The 22,065-nt window shown below is 45.7% G+C and overlaps 1 protein-coding gene across 1 annotated transcript in view; it reads right to left on the reverse strand.

Annotated features, from left to right (window-relative positions):
* Positions 1 to 22,065, reverse strand: part of Pio (zona pellucida domain-containing protein piopio) — a 90,149-nt gene that overhangs the window by 17,151 nt on the left and 50,933 nt on the right. The gene's annotated exons all lie outside the window — the stretch shown is intronic.

Here is a 22,065-nt window from a genome sequence, read left to right on the forward strand (position 1 = left end):
ACTACTCGGAGGCGGTCCGATCTTTTCTCTCGACTTTGTTTTGCTTCCTTTCGCTTCGTTTCACTTCGTGTTACTTCGTTTCTTTTCTTCTTGCGAAGACTATGCGAAGGATATCCTTGGAAAGTTCAGGAAATCTCGCATCTGCGATATTTCAAATTAAATCCAGGACAAACTAGATTTTTTGGTAATGTTAAATCCATTCTGAGGTATTTTCCAAAAGATTGAAACAACCTGCAGATAGCTCAACGCGTCTTTGAAAAGAATGAGGACACTGATAAAATGGATCTCGGAAGACAATGAAACGCTGAAATGACACCATATGATCGAGACTAACAAACTGCAAGGATCAGCGGATTCCCACAAGCAACTCACGACAAAGAACTGTAACATTCCCTAAGCCGCGTTTCCAAGATCAGCGCTGCCATCGTCTTACAAAGTAAACGCATAAAACCCGCAACCTAATAGTCCCTATAAACTGCAGAACTTCACTGGGACACGGTCTTCAAAAAGCAATTAAGATCGCGTAAGCTAAAAATGGGAATTCCGCACGGGGGAAGACCGATAAGATCGTCGTTCGTTAAAAATCCCGGCTAACAGGACTCGTAATGGTATCCATGAGCTCAGAGCGCGAGAAGAGCCGGTAACAGTACCGCAGGACTAGTGTGCCTGCCTCAAGGATGGAACCGATTTCCCGCCTGTCGCACCTGTTGCCAGGAGCATCAAAACCATGGAATCCGGTCCACCGTTAAAACAGCTCGGTCGCGGCAGGATCGTCGCGATGCGATCGAAAAGCAATAATCCTAATTAGCCTGCGGGTACGGACGAGACTTCGCAGAAATCGTTGGAGGATCGTTCTCCAACAGAGTTCGGTAAATTTTATTCGAATAACGATTACTTGTTACTTCCTGCAAATTTATTCGTACGCTTTTTTTAAACTTCTTTTGATTCAAAATTAATAACTCCTTATTTACGAATAAATTCTGCAGCATCATTCGAAGAGATTTATTTGAACAATTTTATCCGTTCGATAACTAAACGTGATGTCATGCGGCGCCAAACCTGGAGCTTACTCATGTCTGCTAACGTCAAAGCTGTGGATGAACGATGTTATTCGAAAATAACCATTAAATTAATATTCGAATGAAGAATGAATGATTCGTTGCTTTCGATTAACTGAGTTTATCCGCAGCTTCAAAAATTGCTCGTAACTGTTACTCGAATAAAATTAGATTCTCCGTTGTCTATGGTCATAGCCGATTCCGTTCTGCGCCCGCCTCGCGGTGGCTGACTATTTATAAAAGCTGGTTAATAATCGAAGGCGTCACGGTCGAGGAATCCGGGCTCGTTAAAACTGTTCAACCGTGGACGATCCTTTTTCCCCCCGCAGCGATCAGAAATTGGCGGTGGCCCGACCGTGGCCGTGCAGACTGACAGGGGAACGAATAGGAAATGTTCGCGCGTGTTCCGCGCGCGGACAGCGTGCATCGCGCATCGCGAGAGGCGGCTTCGCCGGTGCCGTAGGAGAGTCAGCTGGCCTAACCGAGAGAGGATATCGTGTTTACAAGGATTACAGTTCCTCGTAGCGCGTGGCGCAAGATCGAGGCTCTCCGCGGGCCCGCGCGGCAGCTGCGGCCGACTGCGGCAACTACAGCGGACTCTGCAGCTGCAGCCGAGCGCTCGCAGCCTGGACTGACCGGACGTCGAACCCGAGAAATGCTTCAGCCGGCTAGATACATCGTAATAAGTACAGAAAGTAGCCCGCGGCTAGGGCGAATCCCAGGATAAGCCAGTCGTATTTACATACGTCGCTCCATGAATCTCCGGGATCCTCTATCCATCTTGCCGCTCTCGCCTGGGAACGAGAGCCAACCTTAGAAATCCCATTTCCTCCGGGAACACCGGTGCAGCTGGCCTGCTGTACGCTTGTAGATCCTCCGATTCCTCTGTTTCGCCGAGGATATCGGCATGGCCACGAGGAACTTCCTGTTCCGAACATTGCGTACAAGAATACCAAAACTACCCGACCAGTAAGAATGACTGATGCACTCATAATGCCCCGTGAAAGTGTGAAAAATTGAGTCTATTTAAATTTTGCAGAGTTTTCATGATAGTACTTGCTCCAATAATGTAGTTCACCTAGTAATTAATTATATTATATCATTGACATTAGTTGATAATCCTTGGCGATCCCTCTGATCCTTGAAGGGATGGAATGCATAAAGAACCTTGCGAATGTCTTTAAATCTCTTGACTACGTTAGTGGACCCAGTCGCTAAGACCCGCTAAGCCCTAATCAACGAAGAATTTTGTAATGTATAATCATGTGACGCAACTGGTAATTGTACCCTGAATCTCGTAGGATATATCATACACAATCCTTGGATTTGTTCGGAATAGTCCTGGTCCTCGAGAAAATAGTCTAGAATTTCTAGGACTCGCTTGTAATTGTCCCGATCTCCGATAAATTTATGATCTATAATTCCGCGTAGCATGCTTGTAATTGCCTCCCATCCACGAAGGATTTATAGTCTATAATCCTTTGGAGACTGCCAATAATCCGATCCACAGTCGATCTTATAATAGATTCATGCTCTATAATTTTTTGCAACTTGCTAGTAATCGGTCTCATCCTCCAACGATTTATAGCCTATAATCCTGCAGAACATGCTAATAATCTGACCTATAATCAATCTTCCAGTTCCAACGATTCAATAATGACCTAAATATTCGAGTCGCGCGATTCGTGTCCCGGTGCCTTTTATTTTACCGTAAGAGTACCAGACGACACGTCCGAACACCTGAACGACGTTACGTCCCCGCCGGAATCGAAGCCCCCTATATTTCGACGCATCGGTTTTGATTAATAGTTCACCACACGGCACCATTAATATTAGTCCGGGCTGTCGGAAGCGTCGCCATTCATGAAATCACGCCGCGGCGGATACAGTTATAATACAATTTCGTTGATCGCGCGTTCGCTATAAATAATTCTGACGCGGTTCGCGTGTTCCCAGGAGAGTCGGATGCGGCCGATGATGTCACGCCAGCGCCGTGTTTTACCCACCGTTCGCTGAATGATAAAACCCGCGGACAAATTTCTCTCGTCAATATTTGCCGCGCGTTGCGCATGCGGGCGCGTCTTCTTGGCGCGACAACTGCTTCTCGGGACATGCTCATGAATAGATGCATAATCGTTATGCAACCGAGGCGATTAGACGGTTTTCTCAAAGACACAGCTGTTTCCCGCATGCCTCTAGTAATACGCGCACGGCGTAGGAAATAGACTTCAATTGCGACACGCGGTTTCCTTTCGGTCCTCAATAACGCTTCGTGTAGTTTCGTTTTGCTGGCCGTTGAAAGTTTTTTGGCTCCAGATCTTTCATTCATCTTGTTCTATTCACGATTCTTCTCGAGTTGAGTCATACGTATAATATTGTACTTGTTCGCCGCCATTTTGGTACCACGAAAAGACGCTGAAATGTTCGAATTTAAGCCGCGTCATAAGCTCATTAAAATAATAGGTGAATCGTTTATTCTCATAGTCGATGTACAAGTAAAAAAGTATTTAACGACAAAGAACGTGACGTAACCATCTTTTTCAAAAAAACATCGTTCTCCGAGCTCCGCCATTTTGGGGCCAGGAAGAGGACGTAGAAATGTTTGAGCTTAAACCCTGTCATGAGTGTTTTAGAACAAGCGATGACTGTTGGCAGACCGAATATACCAAGGAAATAATTAAACATTCAAAACCCGTGACTTGCATTTTCGCTTTCCATCGATTATGTGACCGCAACGCCGGTGATATTCCTGTTCCCGGTGTAAGAGTCATGCTCTGCGTTGGCCGGTCCCAAGAGAGAACTTAATCCGCGCAGATAGGATCGGCGCACCCCGGCGCATCTTTGAATGCGGGTTAATTGCAGGATGCAATCGAGATCGGAAATTAAACGACACGCGATCGGTTCGGGGTGACATGAAAATTGGAGCGGCCGTCGCGACATCTGGTCTCCATGGAATATTGAATTTCCGCGCGACTTAATTGCGCCGGATACGATTTTCATTAAGTCGTTATAATTACGTAGTTAGGCAGCGGCATTAGGCAGCCACGGTCCTGGTCGGGCACGGATAACGAACACGGTCGTCCACGCTCGTTACGCCCGGCTGTTAATGCTTGTTTGAGCTTGGTTAATCGGTGATCAACATTTTTCGAGGGGATTAGAACGCTTCACCGTTCTTACCACTCTCTTGCAAAAGCTTTATTTATGCGCGAACGCGCGTTGCAGTCGATTCGCCGAGGATAAGAGATTAGTTAATTTCCTATCGTTCGCTGCTATGTTCTTAGCATAAATCGCGGCGCTGATTTTGGCGCGTCGCGTTCTGCTCGGTATCGTACAATGTGGTTTAGTTAATACTATAATTCTATTGTGTGCGCTCTCGATCGTATTTTCCTTCGGTCCTGTGCAGACGGACGTTTGCGTTCGTTGTTTATCCGTGTCCACTCTCGGTTATCTAAATCGAGAATTGAATCGTTCATTTTCGTATTCTCTTGTTTTCGTTTCCGCGAGCAGGTTTGTCACGCGAATTCTTGGCAAAGTGGCGCGGTGGTTCGCTGAAACGAACCATGAACGATGGAAAATCGTCGTGATCGGCCTGATCGTTATAGGATCGGACTGTGTCCGTGTCCGATGTGTGTCAATGCAATTCGAAATACGCCGTGGCACGCGTGACAATGAGACGCGACATAATGCGACGGCTACGTGACGCCTGCGATGGCATAAAAGCAGGCTGGGAAAACGTTTAGGCCTTTACGCCTTTCTTGCATCGGGAACTGTAATTTCTTGCATAAGTGCTCGACCAAGTCTAATACCCTATGAATTGCGTCTAATTGACCGCAAGTTAGTTCGTTAATCGGCGTGTATATAAATGGAACGCGGATTAAACAAAATTTTCGACCCTGTCAAAAAAAAAATTAATTTGAATAAAAATAATAGAATACAAAGAATTATTCGAATAATCATTTACGACGAAATAATTCTAGGCGACATATTATATCGTAAATTATTATTATATAATAAATCTAGGCTTTAATAAAAACGTCGTTCAAATATCTGTCCAATAAAAGACGGAAATACAACAGGAGTAGAGCCAATGCTACAGTGTCTGCTCTTTATTTCTTCAGACCAAAGAATAATGTTTATTCAGGATTACGAAACACCGTGGTGACTCTTCGGAATTCTGTAGTGTGAATCCTGTTGATGGCAAGTCTAATATTTGCTCGTGGCTCGGTTACGGAATCGACGTACTGTGTGATTAACCAGATTTTCCGAGAAACAGGATCTCGAGGTATACGGCGCCGTTGAAAACTCGAAGCTCGACCTCGGTTCAATGAAATCGGCCAATATTGTTTTTAAGGGAATGTAACAAAATTTAATGTCCACCGTGAGCTGTTGATTTTCTCATCGACACGGCGTACCGTGAAATCCCACCGTTCGCAGAACCATTAAGATAGGAAACTGGTCGCTTTATTTGCCGGGAGCCTGCTAATAGGATTTTCTATCGTTAAGTTATTCGCAAACGAAGCTCGATAATTTTCTTCTAAATAATAATTGTTACGATGTAATTGTTAGAATATAGATCGAAATAATGTGTTGGATCGCGCATTAAATCATTGTCACTTTCAACAATTTTTTAAGATATTCTCAACCGTTGATTTTTAATTTTAAAAATAGTTATTGAAAGACTGACAATGGGATAAGAAGTTAATTTACAGAAGCTTTGCTGGGACGTATTTATATTCGATTCTGTTAGTACGAGGACTTCCTTGGTGCACGATTGAAGTTATTATCGCGATGATGAAATTTATTGAAAAATTCCGGACTATAGATGTAGCGATAGAGGCCTGACGTCATACTTAGGCGAGCGTAACGCATTCGATTCATCGATAAGCCAACGCGAAAGGAACAAAAAAAAATGAGCACGTAGGACGGAGCAGGGGACTCCGGGATAATTTCGCGTCGTCGACCATACTCGATTTCTCTGTAAAGGCGAGGTCCAAGGTCAGAATCTCACAGTCTACCGAATAAAATTCACGCCCACGCGAGTATTCCTGTTTTGGGCAGTGTCGTCGAGTTCGAACAGGATTTCGACTTTCACCGAATGATTAGGATTCATTTTCTACGTCGCAAGGATACATCCTTGCACCCACGCTTTAGGTCATCCCACCTGCATAGCAACGTGATTCAACAAGAATTTTAAACAGTTTACGATTTCTGTTTCTCTTTTACCGAAGCGCGAAGGAATTGGTACAAAATATTATCGATTGATTGAATTACATGAAATATTCCATATTAGTTGGTTATATTAACCTAAAGCCATACTTTCGAACGTTCGACATCTTCCGACCAGTCGAGCAACATTTCACTGAATAATTTCACCTGGTGTCCAGGTGTAATTTCGCCGGATCTTGCTACGAGAGAGATAGTTTCGAAGAAAATTGTGTAAATACTATGAATTTAAGTTCATTGATATATTGGAATATTCGACTGGAATAAAATTGGACCAAATTATGTTAACATATTATAATTAACATATAACAAATTAGTTTACATATTAATTCATTAGGTGAATTAAAAGTAAATGGAGGAACTTTTTAACCCCCGAGCAACCATTAGCGTTGGAATAAAATCTCGATCAGAAACCGTATTCCCCGAATCTCAAAAATCCTTGCTGGTATTAGGTGTTCGATCCTAGATCCTGGGACCAAGCAATCAGGAAAGTTAAAGGCCTTAATCACGCTAATCGCGGTCCTAAGTACCGTCGATTCCACGGACCGCGCTACACCCGCTAGGCAAGGATTAATTAGGAGTAACGTAACACCGAATCACCGGCTCCGCGAGCTAGGATAATGATAGATCCTTTCCGGCGTGGTCGCTCCGGACCCTATAGACTCATCCTGTGGCCAGAGTGACGTATCTGCGGGATCGCGTTCGATCGTAGAACCGGATCTTCGGGAAATGAGCGGATCGGGTTTGCCGTTCGCTGTACCTCGCTCGCTATAAATCCTGCAGGATCACCGCCGGATCAAAGGACCCAGTCCTATGATTATAAGCGCGCCTCGTTCCGAGCAACAAAGGACAGGCGAAACGACACGTTGATTAAGTTATACGTTCGACGAGCGACCGCCACCCGAGGATTTATGCCCGATTCTGCTCGACACGAGGGCCTTCTTGGTCACGCAGCGCCGCGAAGCTGTGCCTTCGCCTGGCTCGCTGATTATTCAATGTTGAACGTCCGCAGGAAGTCAACGATCCCGGCTCGCTTACTTTCTATACGGCGCCCTTGCTTTTCCATTAGGTCGCCGGCAAATAAATGGCCGAGTTAAACCTGCCCTCTTCGGTCGCACCGTACGAATGCGGATAGCCCCGAGAAAAATCCTCCACTTTTGTCCGCCGTCCGAGGCCGGGCTTTCGCTACTTGCGACTGATGGATGGGACATTATAACTTCGCGAGAACAAATTGCAGCGACTTAATGCGCCGCTCAAATTAAAAGGGAAGCTACGAGCTTTGCGATGATGCTAATGGCATGTCCGGGAAAAATGTTTGCCGTTCCGCACAAGGCGTTGAACTATGCAGCTTTTTCATGAACGTACCCTATAGATTCAGGGCACCATATCTCAGGACGAAAATAGGCACTATTACTGCCCCATGAATCTTGTGTTAGAAATCGCTGCTATTACTATACATACGTTTCACTAATTTCGCAGAGTCGATAATAGACAATACATTTAGTTTACAAATTGCATAACGAACGCGTGCAATCCTTAGCATTCACGTGTCGGAAGCATCGAGATAAGTCGAACCGGTAATGCTCGAGCACCCGTGTCCTCGGCACATTTAATCATCGTCCGATTGCTGTCGCGTCCCGTGGACGATTAAAAATTGTTCTCGCGATAACCGGCTCGTCGATTAACCGGGACCGAGAAATTTCCGGAAGACGGGCCCCGGCGCGGCACGGCGTCTCGTTGCTCTATCCTTCGTGCGCGCGTCGCTGCGCGCTCGCTATCAGAACACGGAAGGCCGATCGTGGACGGGGGGCAAAATAGAAAATCGAGGCCGCGGGGTGCGGCAGGGGTGGCGAGGCTGGTATGACGATGAAAAAGAGCGAAGCGGTTGGGACGCCGGAGAGGGAGTTAATGACGCGAGAACGCGGGGAAGTGACTTTAACGTTGTCGCTGGTCTTCGCTTGCTTTCTTCTCGTCCGTCCGCTTCGCCTCCATTTTCTCTATTTAATATCCTGCCACCATGATTCTCCACGGCGGCGAGCGTGCTGCCTCCTCGGGAACCGTCGCGACATTCCACGATTCGAGCCCCTAATGAAAATTGAATTCTACGCGTGACTCCGCGGCGAGGAAACGGGTGACGATTAGGCGGTGCCGGGCTGCCGAGCCCGTTTATGGCACCCGCGGTTTTGTTAAGGGGACGTGCCACGTTTTTTTTCGACGGCGATAATTGTCACTGTAACGGCCGCGTTGAGAACCCAACGAATTTCATAAAATTAACCCTTTGCACTCGGATGGCAAGAAGCATTTTTATGTTATCGAATATTGTTGTTTTTAAGAGTAGAATTAAAATTGAATTGATTAAAATTAAATTAAATTGGGTTGAACGGTGACGTGTGTTGAATGATCTTTAGCGGGAGCTAAAGCAAACTTCAGTTCCATTCTTAATGGTCATAATAAGTTTAAAATCGCCTGATAGGTCAGGTTATCACACAGTTATTGATTTAATGGTGAGTAGAAAAATTTCACGGGAAACCTATCGAGCGTCAGTAGTGATTAACGCGCGCACTTTGGCAAGAATAACAAGACAAGCGACTATCGTATGCAGCATCATAAGAATAACAAGATTGAATTTATTTAAGCATTACGTTATCTTTGTTCAAACATAATGTTTGATTTGAAAGAAAAAGATGCGACGTTGGGTAAGTTCAGTCTTTGATCCGTTTAAAAAAATATCGAAAAATCAAAATAACAATAATAGCAGATCGCTATCATATCATTGCAACATTATTATACAACAGTATTATACGCAGCATCGTTTAGAAATAACCGAAGGGCGAACCGATTGCAAAACTCTCGGCACACGCATAAAAACAGCGCAATTACATGAATCGCACAAATGCATAGATCGTGTGCGACCGCATAAATTTCGCGGATGCATAAAATCCGCGGATGCACGGGTCACAGAGATGCATGAATCGCATAAATGTATAAATCACATAAATGCATAACGTTGGTAGGCAAGTTGCGCGAGAAACAAGACGCCGAAAGCGACGCTCGGCGGTGGTAGATCCGAGGGCCGATTGATCCGGCACGAAGCCTCGGAGGGAAGCTGATCCGATCCGCGGGAGAAATCGGAGTTTTAGGGTTAGCCGAAGATACTAATCGCGGTGCGACGACCCGCGGGTATTCGGGGTCGTCGATACCACGGCGCCAGCATTGTCCGGCGGATGATCAGGCTGCCAGAGTAGAAGAAGAAGAAGAAGAAGAAGAAGGATGGGGTGGAGGAGGGAGGCGGGGAGGACAGGGAGAAGAGACAGTGGCGGGAACAAAGACGGCGAGTCCCTTCAGCAAAAGAGGAGACGCGATCGGAGACCGGTCTCCACTCTGCTACGGGCGAACTTGTGCCGTATCCTTGCCGAGCGGTTGCCAGCGTCCTCCGGCTGAAAAACTGGCCGGCAGATATGGCTGCTCGCCCTCAGTCAGAGGTCAACAAGGTTGGAGGACCTGTACCTTGATCCAATACTAGCGCAGGGACCCTTCTCTCTTCGTTTGTCAGTGGTTCTCAGGGCCATTTCGGCAGGAAAGAATGCGACTTCGGCGTTCGTGTCATGGACACCGTCGAATTTAATTTTTAAAAGTGGAGGGAAGCGATACCTTTGGAGGAACAACTGCGAGGAGAGATCTCGAAGCGGACGTCTTGACCAGTTGGGTATTGCAGTCTCTTTGAAAAGTATTTAATTTATAGTAATTATAGAAGATTTGTAATTTTGTTCTTCGCAATCTAACGACAGCAGAAAATGCTGCGTTTTCTTTGTGACGAGTATACTAGTCGAAAGCAGCTGACTGGTTAAGGAGATCTCAGAGAGGATGCGGTAAATACTCCAGGAAGCCGAAGAAGCAGAAGGTCTAGGTCACGAATAGGAAGAGGAAAAGCAAGGTCTTCGGGTCTAAAAAAAGGGAACAAATTGTTTCAAATGCGAAGGAAGTGAGTTATTCGACGGAAGGTGAACCGAGTTAGAAAAATCGAACGGAAAAAGATAAAGGGTGTCGGTAAAACGGGAAGAACTCTTCGGAATGGCGAAAGAGAAAAAGGGGAAATCTTCGAGGAGGAAATGTTACATACTTTAGGAAGCTGAAGAAGTAGACGAACTAGGATATTTAGGAAGCGGAAAAGATGAAAAAGAAGAAAACTGTTCATGGTGAAAGGGAGGTCTGCGAGCAATGGTAAGATCTTCGACGGCAAGAGAAACATGATTCCGGAAGCATGAAGACATTTTCGACAAGGCGAAGAAGAAGAAGAAGAAGAAGGCCAAGATCTTAGAGAAAATGGAAGATTACGTTGTTTAGAATGCGTAAGGAAAAAGGTATTTTCCTGGAACGAAGATAGAAATGTTCAATCATCTAGACGGCGAAGAAGACAACGAAGAGCATCCATCAGCAAGAAACCAAATTCCTGTGAAGAAGAACGTAGCGATCGTTTAGAATGTCAAAGCTCTTTCTGGAGGCAGCAGCGAATTTTCCAAGAACGGGGTTAAATAACCGAGACCTCGAAGAGGCGGATTACTCCGCAACAAGAAGAAGATTCTCCGAGTTCCAGAACACGGTCGGACAATGAAGAAGGATTGTAAAGTGGCAATTGTGAACCAGACTGCTCCGCGGCGACAATACGCAGCATTCTGACATGAAGTATTTCGTCCTCGAGAAGAGCTCGAAGTGCATCTACCTGCCGATTGTTATTCGAAGATGCCGCAGGTATTGGACTTTTACCGGGGGACTCGGCGTGCTCCAGTGGCGGCGGTGGGTGCGTTAACAAGCAGAGCAGCCTGTTTAACTTGAAAGGGCCTGAAATTGCGAACAATAGGCCATTTGACGAAGAGCAGCGACCGGCCGTCCTACCGCTGCAAGCCTAATCCACTGTGTGGGCAAGAAATATGCAGCTTCTTCTTCTTCTTCTTCTTCTCCTTCGACCCTAGAAGGCCTGCGCCGTGCTTCTGCTACGGCCAGTAGCTCTCATCCTGTCACCCGTTGTCTCGTCCTACTCTTTCGCCGACGTGTGCATCTTCCGACCAAGATCGTTATCTTGACGGTGTTTCAATCGATATGCAATTGACAGAGCATGCACGAGAAAATCAAAGGGAGTCCTTTGAAAACTGATGTAGATTGAAAGCGCCTTGATTAGAGAACGATATAGCGGAGTGTCCTGCATCTTCAAGGCTGATGATTCAATACCGACCTTGACCGAAGATGCTAGCTAGAATGGGGAACAAAACGGCGGAGTGCTCTGCATCCTTAAACCAAAATTTCTTTTTCTCAGAATCTTAAAAACGTTTTTAAAAAATACTGGAAGCTACTTCGGCGCTAAAAAAACTTTAAAAATACCCTAAACCAAGTAGAAACTTTAAGAAATGTGACGAATGAAATAAGAAATTGTTAGCTCCGGCCGCAAAGGTTATGTTCCATGGTTTTGATGAACAGTACCGTTGCATATGGTACGTGATCGTCGAACCCGGGGACGAAATGTGGGTTCCGAAGATCGCATAATTCCCGTTCGTCGGTACAATTGAAGGAAGCCAAGGATGATCCTTTATCCTCGCCACGGAGGTTTCCTCGGCCAAGTGTCTCAGGCCCGTAAACATCGCCGGAAGTCGTTTGTTCCCCGGCGATGGTTTTTTATCCGCTCGATTATTTCTCGATTTAATGAATCGATCCGCTTCGAACGATCAATTCGGGGGAGGGGGGAGGGGGCTGCAGGGGCGGGAAACGGGGGGAGTGCTGGTGGAGAGGACGCGTTCACCTCGCCAGGAAAATGTAACGGGTGACGTAACGGTGTTTCTATTAGAGGGGTAACACGCCGTGACAGAGAAGCTCTGGCGCGGCCATTAAAATTCCCGGTGTTCCTTTTTGCCAGGACGGCCATTATGCCACTTAGGCTGCACGGCGTTGCCGGACCGGTGACCTTGGGCTGATTGGAAGCTGCCTCTGCGCGCCTTATTCGCCGGCCGGAGCCGATTCCAGCCGTGGTGTTCACCCTGATCTTTCCGCTTAACACCTTGTTCGAGCGGAACCGAGCCACCGTCGTTCCCAAGTTCGGCGAACAGTTTTCCGAGCGCCAATTAGGCTTCGCCTCATGCGTCTCGGATGCTCCGCGGTACCGGGAGCATTAATATCGCGAGCCGCAAATTCCGGTTCTAATTAAACTGTATTTCCTCTTGGAAGTGCATGCCTCATTTCGCTGTTTTTGTTCGTGTTTTCCAAACTAGTTCTTCTATTATCTCGAACAAATTGCATTCCTTTGGTTCGATTTTAGAACGGTCTTGAATTCATCAAACTAAATAAGTTTAATATTCCTAGTAATTGTCAGAATTTTTGAAGAATTAATTTTTAAGTTCTGTTAGTTTTAAATTAGTGCGGTCCACAATTGCGCACTTTAATATCTACGTCGAAAATGAAGGACGATCTCCTTCTAGGCCGCAGGGTCCGAGATCCAATATAATATTTAAGGTAGCCGCATAAATGCGTCAGCGCCGCAGGGGCATAACGAAGCGATCGCCCAGCCAGCCGCATTAAATACGGTATCGACGCGTTTGTTAAAATGTCTCGGAGCACGTTTAATGATTTAATAACGAGGCCGACGGGGAGGGAGAGAATTTTATTGCGGCGAGCGCTAGGTTCGTTAAAGCACGAAGGAAAAGAGCTGTTTGTTTTTATTAAAGTTCCTGCCGTGGTTCGCGCGCTAGCGTTCGCCGTAAATGCTGCTCCCGCTTTTGCCAAGCGATCATTAGGTGGCGGAATTTATGTGTGTGTGGCTGTCGCCATTGGGTGGAACGTTCCGAGGCCTCGAAGATTGATGGAACTTCGCTTCGTGTACACGTGTTGCAAAAATGTATTCTGGACGCCGTCGGATCGACGCTAGAGTTTGCATGCTAATTTCCATAATTGGCGACCCGTTTTTCTCGCCGGAATAAATTCCACAGGATCGCGTCGGATTCCATTCGGTTCGAAATCGGTTCGAAATCGGTTCGAAATCGGTTCGGAACCCGCTGGAACCGCATCGTCGGTCTTCGCTGTTCGAACATTCGATTCGGTGCAGGAGTACGACTATGACATCATTGCTGGAACGAGCTGATGATTCGTGCTCGTTTTTGCGACCGGTACTTTCGAAGCTATCTCGATTCGCCATGAATCAACCGATTCGATGACGATTCATTACCATTCCTCTCTGTACGGCTGAGAGATTGGCGTCTACGCAGAACGTCCGAGGAGGATTTTCCTTTCGGAAGGTTAATGTTAGCGTGGCCGCGAATCCCGTGGCACGACGAGGTGTTCATCAAGGTGAGTTAGTGTCCTGGCAGCCAATCGAGATGAAAGTCGATAGGTGAACACTGCGTTCGCGGGATCGACGAGATAGAAACTCGCGTGGTTCATGGAAATCCCGGTGTCGGCTGAATCGAAAGTGGTGAATAAATTAAGTCACTCTCAGCGGCTGGGATACAATCTAGCAGACTAGGAAATATGGAAAATTAATAATAGCAGAGACACATGGAGGATCTTCGCAACATCAAGAACGAGTCAAGAGAGGATCACTGATATTATATTTGAAATAGTTCTCACTTATTTGATCGAACTTCTGAAGGATGAAAAATTATGAAGTCGGGCAGAGAGAAGTTTGAGAAGGTTGGGAAACCATGGGCGCAGGCCACGGTGGATTCACGCGAGAGAGCTGAGGGGAGGTCGTGAGTGGTTCCAGAGGAAACGAAAGAGGTGAAAGTCGACCATTAATCCTTGCGAAGCCAGCGAGTATGGATAATCACGAGATGACCACCTTGGACATCGCGCAGTCCTTTCTTTCTCACGATAATGGTACACAAGGCTGATTACAGGATTCGCAAAAGGGCAGCTGTAATGCTTCGGTGCCGTGCGTCTCGTAAATCTTCGTAGAAACCATGGAAATGATTTCGAGATGTTACTATTTTAACCGAAGCCAGTTTGCTCGCCCACCCTTGTCCATTAATCAACAGTTTTATTGTGGACGGGGACGTTCCGCGGACGCGACAACTATCTTCTTCCTTCTAGGCAACAGCAATCCCATACGGTTTATTGCTATCGGCACTCATGCACCGTTTAGTTCTATTTTCACCATTATTTTCATTCCGCAGAGGAAACATTTCTCTCTCTCCCTCCTCATTTTCTCGGATTCTTATTTTTACTCTTCTTACTTCTTATCTCTTACTTATTTTCTCCACTGTCACTGTAACTAATATTGCTTCTATTAATATCGTACCTTATAGGACTCTTGCGAAACACTTCTTCCATTATTAGTATTCATCACAGCCCTCTAATTTTATTTTATCTTACGCTGCTGCAATTAATACCGGTTCTTTCGTTATTTTACTTCTTAACTTTAGCGAAATATTCTTCGAATAGAAATTCTGCGAATAAAATTATGTTCGCAGAATTTAATCGATTCATTTATTCGTATAAAATTTTATTCGATGAATTTATTCGTATAAAACTTTATTCGATGAATTTATTCGCATAAAACTTGATACGAAGAATTTACTCGAAGAAACATTTAGCCGAATAATTTCAAGGACTCCATTGCAATCTTACCTTTAAATAGTCTTTTGCCACACCCTCGCTTTCATTTTCCCCAAAAATCTGTTTCCACCATACACGCAGCTGCCCGTCCCCACCACGGATTCCCTGGAAACTCGACGATCCAGATCCCGGCGATTATCCACGAGCCCTTAGCAAGATCGTCGCCCTATCATAATTTCGCCTCGATCCACGGCCTTCGATCGTGTGGCTCCCTTTTTGTAGGATCCCTGGCCTTCGGCCGTCTCAGATATCCTCATCGTAACGACCGTGGATCGTTTAAAAGGTGTACACGTAAAACAGGAAGTCCGTTAATGGACAATGTTGCATCGCGGTGCCCGGGGGGGAATAACAATTTTCCCGGGACCCGGCCGCGGAATGCGCGCCAACAGCGATAAATCCGGGGCACGGAAAAGGTGGCCAGCGCCCGGGTCCGACGGCGAGGCCCCGGAGGGGGCCACCGGCACCCGAGCACAGAGGGAGGAGGAGCGAAGGGCAGCTGTCGTTCACCGGGGTGGAACTCCCGTGCAATTTACCGGCCACGGATTTTACGATGTAATTGGTCCTTCGGGGATGTCGATGCTCGTATCCCCGTTCGCAACCGGTGGTTACACCGTGCTACTAGGAAGATATTATCCGTCACGGACAAGCCGTCGCCTAACCGAACAAGCATCTATAGCCGACGCACCGTCGGCCACCGTATAAGGAAATATTTCGAAAAATTAATGGATCCCCCCCGCCCCGCCGTTCGTATGCCGAGAAAATTACGCGCGACTGGTTCGCGATATTGGAGTCAGCTATAGCGGAGAACGAAATGGTTTTCTGATGTTGCTGCGGCACCGTATTTCGTCGAGATTATGGCCGTCTCGGGGACGCCGGACGTCGTTAGCCGGAGAATGGAATCGCTGTTGTACCTTTTCCCAAAAAGTTCACCGAAGGACGGGTTTCGAAGTGTACAACCATGAAATGCTGCTGCAGTTGTTCCACACATTTCATGTGCGACACGACGACTGTGACAGACCTCGCGAATTTTCGTAGTATCTTGAGGACAATCTTTAACACGATTAGGCAGCGCTAATTTTCATCCGGAGTATTTAAATCGTTTACTTTATTACTCAATTCTCAGCGATTAGACAAAATAGATTGTTCAATCTTTTTGCCATACGATTTAGATTTATTTTAAAGTCGAGCGCACCTTTGGCAGCGGCCGTGTTTACGGAACATTTTATGGATTAGGGCGGATCGGCTTTCGTTTTCGCCGGGATCGCGTTTCCCAGAGACCGGCTGCCAACGTAACGTTAGATCGCGGATAATGATTTTTCATTTTCCTGGCTCGACAAGTCGTCCCAGCTTTTCCGCTCGCGGTATCCTTTGTCCCGTGACACTAATTTGCATTTAACGAACGGTGAAACCGATCGTTTCTCCGCCTACCGAATGGAACATCCCTCGGTACCACCGGTTCGCCTAAGTCCCACGGCCGTTGGTACAAGACTGGTTGGATCGGTTCGAATGAGATCGGGCTTGATCGATCGCCGTGCCCGATCTAGAAACATCGTGCACGTAGAAGGAAGTGTAAATGAAGGCGGTTGTCGAAGAAAGTCTGCTAATTATACGACAGAAGGACCGTGCAAAGTGATACATTAGAATGATGATACGCGCGTCGAACGGCCTTCAATGCGTTATCTTGATATTTGAGACTATTTATCATTCTATGTTGATTACTCGCGACACGTAAAAATGCCAAAATCCTGCAGAAAACAGATCAGCGATAAGTGAACTCGGGAGGCGGTCGATGCAACATGTACTGCAATGCTATAAATAGCACTCTATTTCAGTCTATTTTCATTCGATTTAAATAATTTATTCTACTCTATTTCATTTGACTTTATTTCATTCTCTACTTTTGTTTTATCTAATTTATTTCAAATACTGTCATATTAAATATTTCGCAATACTAAAATTGCATTATCAAATACTGCAAGAGCAAATATACTGCAATGTTAAATGCAACAATTTAAAATACTGCGATATGAAATATCTTGCAACAGCTTGTATTACAACATTAAATACTACAATATTGTTACTGTAACAGCAAATGTTCTATTAATAACAACTACAACGACGAGTACTGGAACAGCGAACACTGTAATAGCGCGGTAACGTCGGATGATTGGCCGACGATCGCGATGGGAACGCGGCGAAATGAAAGCTAAAAAGCTTGAACCGGGACCGAAACGAGTTCGCCGAAAAGAAGCAACACCGCGATCGGTTCGCGCGGCGCGTTCAACTCCCCGGCTAACGCGAATTTCCGGCGGGAGCAGAAGCGGAGGCGCGAAACTGCGCTAACTGTACGCGGCGTGCCTTTCCACGAGGATGTATCGTTGCACACAGGTGCAGCGACGCGCTGGCAAGGCCATCGTCAAGGATACCGTAGCCACGAGGTAGTTAGAACTGGATACACCGGCGCACCGGCCGCCCATTTTGCGATTTACTGCGGCTGTCGAAACGATCCTCGCTCGCGTTCCTCTTCGGAACACGCTTCGCGCACGCTAGCATCGGAGCGCGCGCGCCGTCCGATGACATATCTGGCCGACGGAATTTTTTTGCCGTTGGCGAGACGCGCTCGCGTTTCATATTGTTTTTCAAACCGGCTGGATATTTATTGGCGTACACCGTGTCCGCGCGGCCGAGTTTATTGAGAACCAGCCGCGATTAACGGATGATCTATTATCCCGATACGCGAGCGCGTTTCATGTGGGATTCGTTCATTAAAACTTCGGAACTGGTTTCGAGGGACGTTCCGACCGCGAGAGGGATTTTCTGGTCAATTGCCTCTGTCATCGGAATTCGAGACAGCCGCTGTTTATGTATCTGGCTCGGGTCTCGTTCCGACGCGCGTTCGCGAACGTCGAATTTTTTATGGGACTGGTTCAGCACGCGGAAACATTCGGACGCGGTTCAGTCAGATTTTCTTCTGGCGTCGATGCAACTTTTTCGTCGCGACTTTTCGCGTTGATTTCCATTTCTTCGACCTTAATCGTTTCTCTAACGTACCGAGAGTTAGATAACCGGGGAATCGTGTCTCGGTTTACATTCAGTAATTTATACGGTCCGTGGTGTACCGTGCAAAATTATCGCGCGGTTACATTAATTGTAATCGTCAAGAGGAACAGCTCGTTCCGATCTAATGGGCGGTAATCGTACGTATAATTTGTGGATTACGCTCGGAATCTCCATAACTAGTCCAACCGTGATATCGTGCCGCAAAGTTCTATGAAAAATTTATTCTAGCAGCGATAGCAATTCATTTTCCTACGTTAATTTTAATTTGAATCGTAGGAGAGACATCTTACATCGATTAAAGATATAGAAATTGTATATAGGTATGTACAATTGGCGGATTATATTCGAAATTTCCATAACAAGTCCGTCGCGATATTGTGTTGCAAATTTTGATGTAAAAATTATTCCGTGCAGCAGAGATCGCGCTCGGCCGAGATTTAACGGCGTATTTGCTGTTGCATAAATTTTTGCAAAAATCGCGTAATCCCCACCCAGCGACTTTGATCGCAATTTACGGCGCCATAAATTCTATTCTCTCGCGATTATCCTGCCACGGATGCTTTCGCGTTGGTGCCGCCGCGGCGTATTAATCCGCCAATTTTCATCTAATTCGCGTACGTTTCTCCGCTCTAATGCGTGCCTCAAATATCCCGAATAATCGGAAATCGGGTGGACGGCCGCGAGCCTGATAGCAGAAAATAGAGGAGGTCCGCTTATTTGTACGCTGAGTGGCGGCCGGATCGTTTTTATCGGGGCGAAAGCATGGCTAAACTCGTCGATGATCCCGGCAACGGGATACTTAAAAACACTTAATTTGCTTCTTGTTAAACGCGGCAGAACGAGCCTGGAAGAATCGCAGAACTGGTTTCGCTGAATACTTTGTGGCCGCATCCTTGGAGCCCGTGGAATTCTCTCCGTTCCGAAGGATGCGTCGGATCCGAAAGTACGGCGACCGTCGACTCCGTTCGATTTCGTCGGGATCGATTATCGCCGCGCGCGCATCCGGCCGCTCGATCAAATTTTCTTCGTCGGTATGCTCGATCGCAGTTCTTTTTTTCAAGCGCGGATATTTTTTGACCGCGCCGGAAGCACGATCAACTCGAGGAAGAGGAAATTATTTAATAAATTATTGAAGAAGCGAATGGAGAATTTTATTAGTTATCGGTGGAACGAAGTACGATCCTTTCCCTTTAATTAAAAAAAGAATAAACCGGGCAGCAATTATTTTTCGCGAAACTACACCACGTTGAAGTGGCGTTAAAGTCTGCACTGTATATTTAAAAAATTACAGCGGTGACCGTGCACCAAACTTAAAATCCAGAAAAATCGTATCAAAGTAGAGGCTTCGAGCTTTGATTTAAAGGAAAAGTCATCATCCTACAATGATTTTTCGCGGAGTTATCGTCGGTCGAAGTTGTCCAACCTTTATCCAAAATTTTTCTATGCCATAATTTTTCGAGCGCTGTATAAATTATATAAATTTTTCCGAAATGTAAATGAAAAATTTAGATAATTTAGGCCATGAAGAAGGGGAGCACCTCTGAATAAGAAAATGAATCTACGAAGTGCCATGTTTTCAAGAGGAGATAGGGGTTACGTAGAACGCGACAGAACACATTTCGTGAAGTGGTCTCGAGATCGAACTTTATTCATCGGTATGCCCAATCACCGTTTTTACGAGCGCAGATATTCATTGCTCGGTTTCTTCGTCTCGCCGGAAGCACGATCTACTCTCCTCGAGGATCTATCAACCGAATGCTCGGATAGATTTCATTTGCTTCGCGTCGATAGCGACGGGGAAAAATGTGGAACTGGTTATGCTGAATACACTTCAGGCATTTTCCGCGTGCAGTGGATATTGAATTCGAGGAGTAGCGACGGGTTCGAGCCACACACACAGCGCTGTACTCTGAAACGATTAATATGAAAGACGTTGCCAACGAAGAAAATTAAAGGATAAATATTTCACGAATATATATATTAAAATATAAATCAGGACATTTTCTGAATGTCAGCCAACCAAATAATTACGAGACCACTAATTTCGATCGCCTGCTGGATTTAATATTAATAGAAGTATTTTGCATTATTATTAGACGACGGAATTAACAGATTAATAGTATAATAACTAGTCTGTTCTGCAAGTTAATTGTTATCTTTAGAATCATCGCAAGGAATTTATTTAATTTGCTACGAATTACTCAAAGCTTATAGCTTTCGCGTGTTCGAGCACAGATTTCGAGTGACAGAAAACCGTGTAAGAACCACTGGCACGAAGATATTCTCGACAAGGCAAGGAATTAAATGCAAAGCGAGATAAACAAAGAAAACGTGGCTCGCATAATCGCGGGGGCGGGCAACCTGCGGCTCGTCAGATTCGTTAGATCAATAAAGTGGTCGCGTATGTTCTACAGGCTCTTTCAGAACCCTAATCCCATCTTTCGATTGATTTCCTAATTTTTAATAATACTTGTTCGAATATTCGAGTAAACTTGCGAAAATATTTTGGGAAAGTTCAACGATTGAGGCAGTTTCGTGGCGCACGGTAATTTGCCGGGCCTGTTGCGCAAGGGCTTGGAAAGTTTGGACACATGCGTGGCCGGTCCACCGGTTTTGGATGAGCCAGGGAAAGTTATCGATTTCGAAAGAACGACTGACCGACTTCGCGTCTCGGTTACAGCCGGCTCGATCCACTCCCCCGTTCGAGATTTCGCGACGTTGATTGGCGAATATGGATGAGCTGTTCAACGCTCGCGGGATGCAGAAATCGGCCTCGATGATTTCAGATCGACGGATATTAGAATTTCGAAACGATTGAAAATTGTAAAATAGCCTCGAAGCAGCCGTGAAAATAATGTCAGAATGGCCTCGTAAATAGCCTCGAAAATAATTTAAAATTACTTAAAAATTTATCAAAGATCGTCTGACGATTACCCTGCAGAAAGTGATGGAAATAAACTTAAAGAATACTTTCAAAAATAGTGTAATAAATAGGATCAAAATAATTGCGAAGAAGCTTTAAAAATAGTATTAAAAATGAGATAAAAATGATCTCAAAAAGTGCTTCAAAAATGGTCCCGAAATGGTATGAAAACTGTCCTAACAACGATGCAAATGACTCGAAAGATCGTTCGGAGATCACTATGAAGAATAGTCTCTGTGCTTGACCAAAATTGGTAGATCGCAGTTTTCCTTTGTTCTTTCCGATGACCTAACCAGCCATTGTGATGCGGGATCGATTGAATCAGCCTCCATTCTGACCACACACGGAAAATCTTCCATCGAATACGTAGAATTGCACAGCACACCGGCCGTACACTTTTACTTTTACGAATCGAGCGTGGGCCGTCGCTTGCTTCGCTGCCCACAGCGCGCGCCGGCCCACTCGATGGCCACCATTTTGAGGAGCGCGGCAGCGTCGGCGGGTCCACCGAAAACCAGAACGACCTTCGCCGTAAAAAAGAACAGGCATTGTCTCCTATCCTTGGCGAGTTATCGCGCGATCCCATCGCCTGTGACGCCATTTTCGAAGGCCTCGCCGAAATTGGAATGCCAATGCAATCCGGTGACAGTGCGCGATACAAATAGCATCGGTAGCGAGCGGATTGAAGATGTTTAAATGTAATAGAGATTGCAAGAAACAGCCTAAGTTAAAATTGATTTCTTTCTTATATAAATAAAACAAGCTTCAGCGCCTGGTTTATCAAAATTCAGATTGCGTGAAATTAACAATATAACGTGTCATCTGCTTCGTTGTGAAATATTAATATAAATTAGCAAATCGAAGTTATAAAGTAGGATATTGTGCAACAACGTTGCCTTGAAGGATTAAAACCGAAGAACATAATATTCGGAATATGCGCAGCTTCTCAGTGCAACGAATAAAACAAACACAGCGATCCAAGCGATGAGAAATGATACAAAAAATTCAGAACACCGATTATTCGCGGTTGGAATCCGCAGACAAAGGGATCGCGCTAAAAATGAGAAAGCTAATCTTTGGTCTAAATCTGATCTCGCTTCGAGCGCGAAGTTTCCATGGCGTTGCGGCGCGAACGATTAGAGAAAAAAAGAATGTGGATCAGCGAAGAAAATCTGTGGGGTCGCAGAAAAATCGGCGAGCCGCCGG

This window comes from Augochlora pura, chromosome 4 (assembly GCF_028453695.1).
Source record: "Augochlora pura isolate Apur16 chromosome 4, APUR_v2.2.1, whole genome shotgun sequence".
NCBI lineage: Eukaryota > Metazoa > Arthropoda > Insecta > Hymenoptera > Halictidae > Augochlora > Augochlora pura.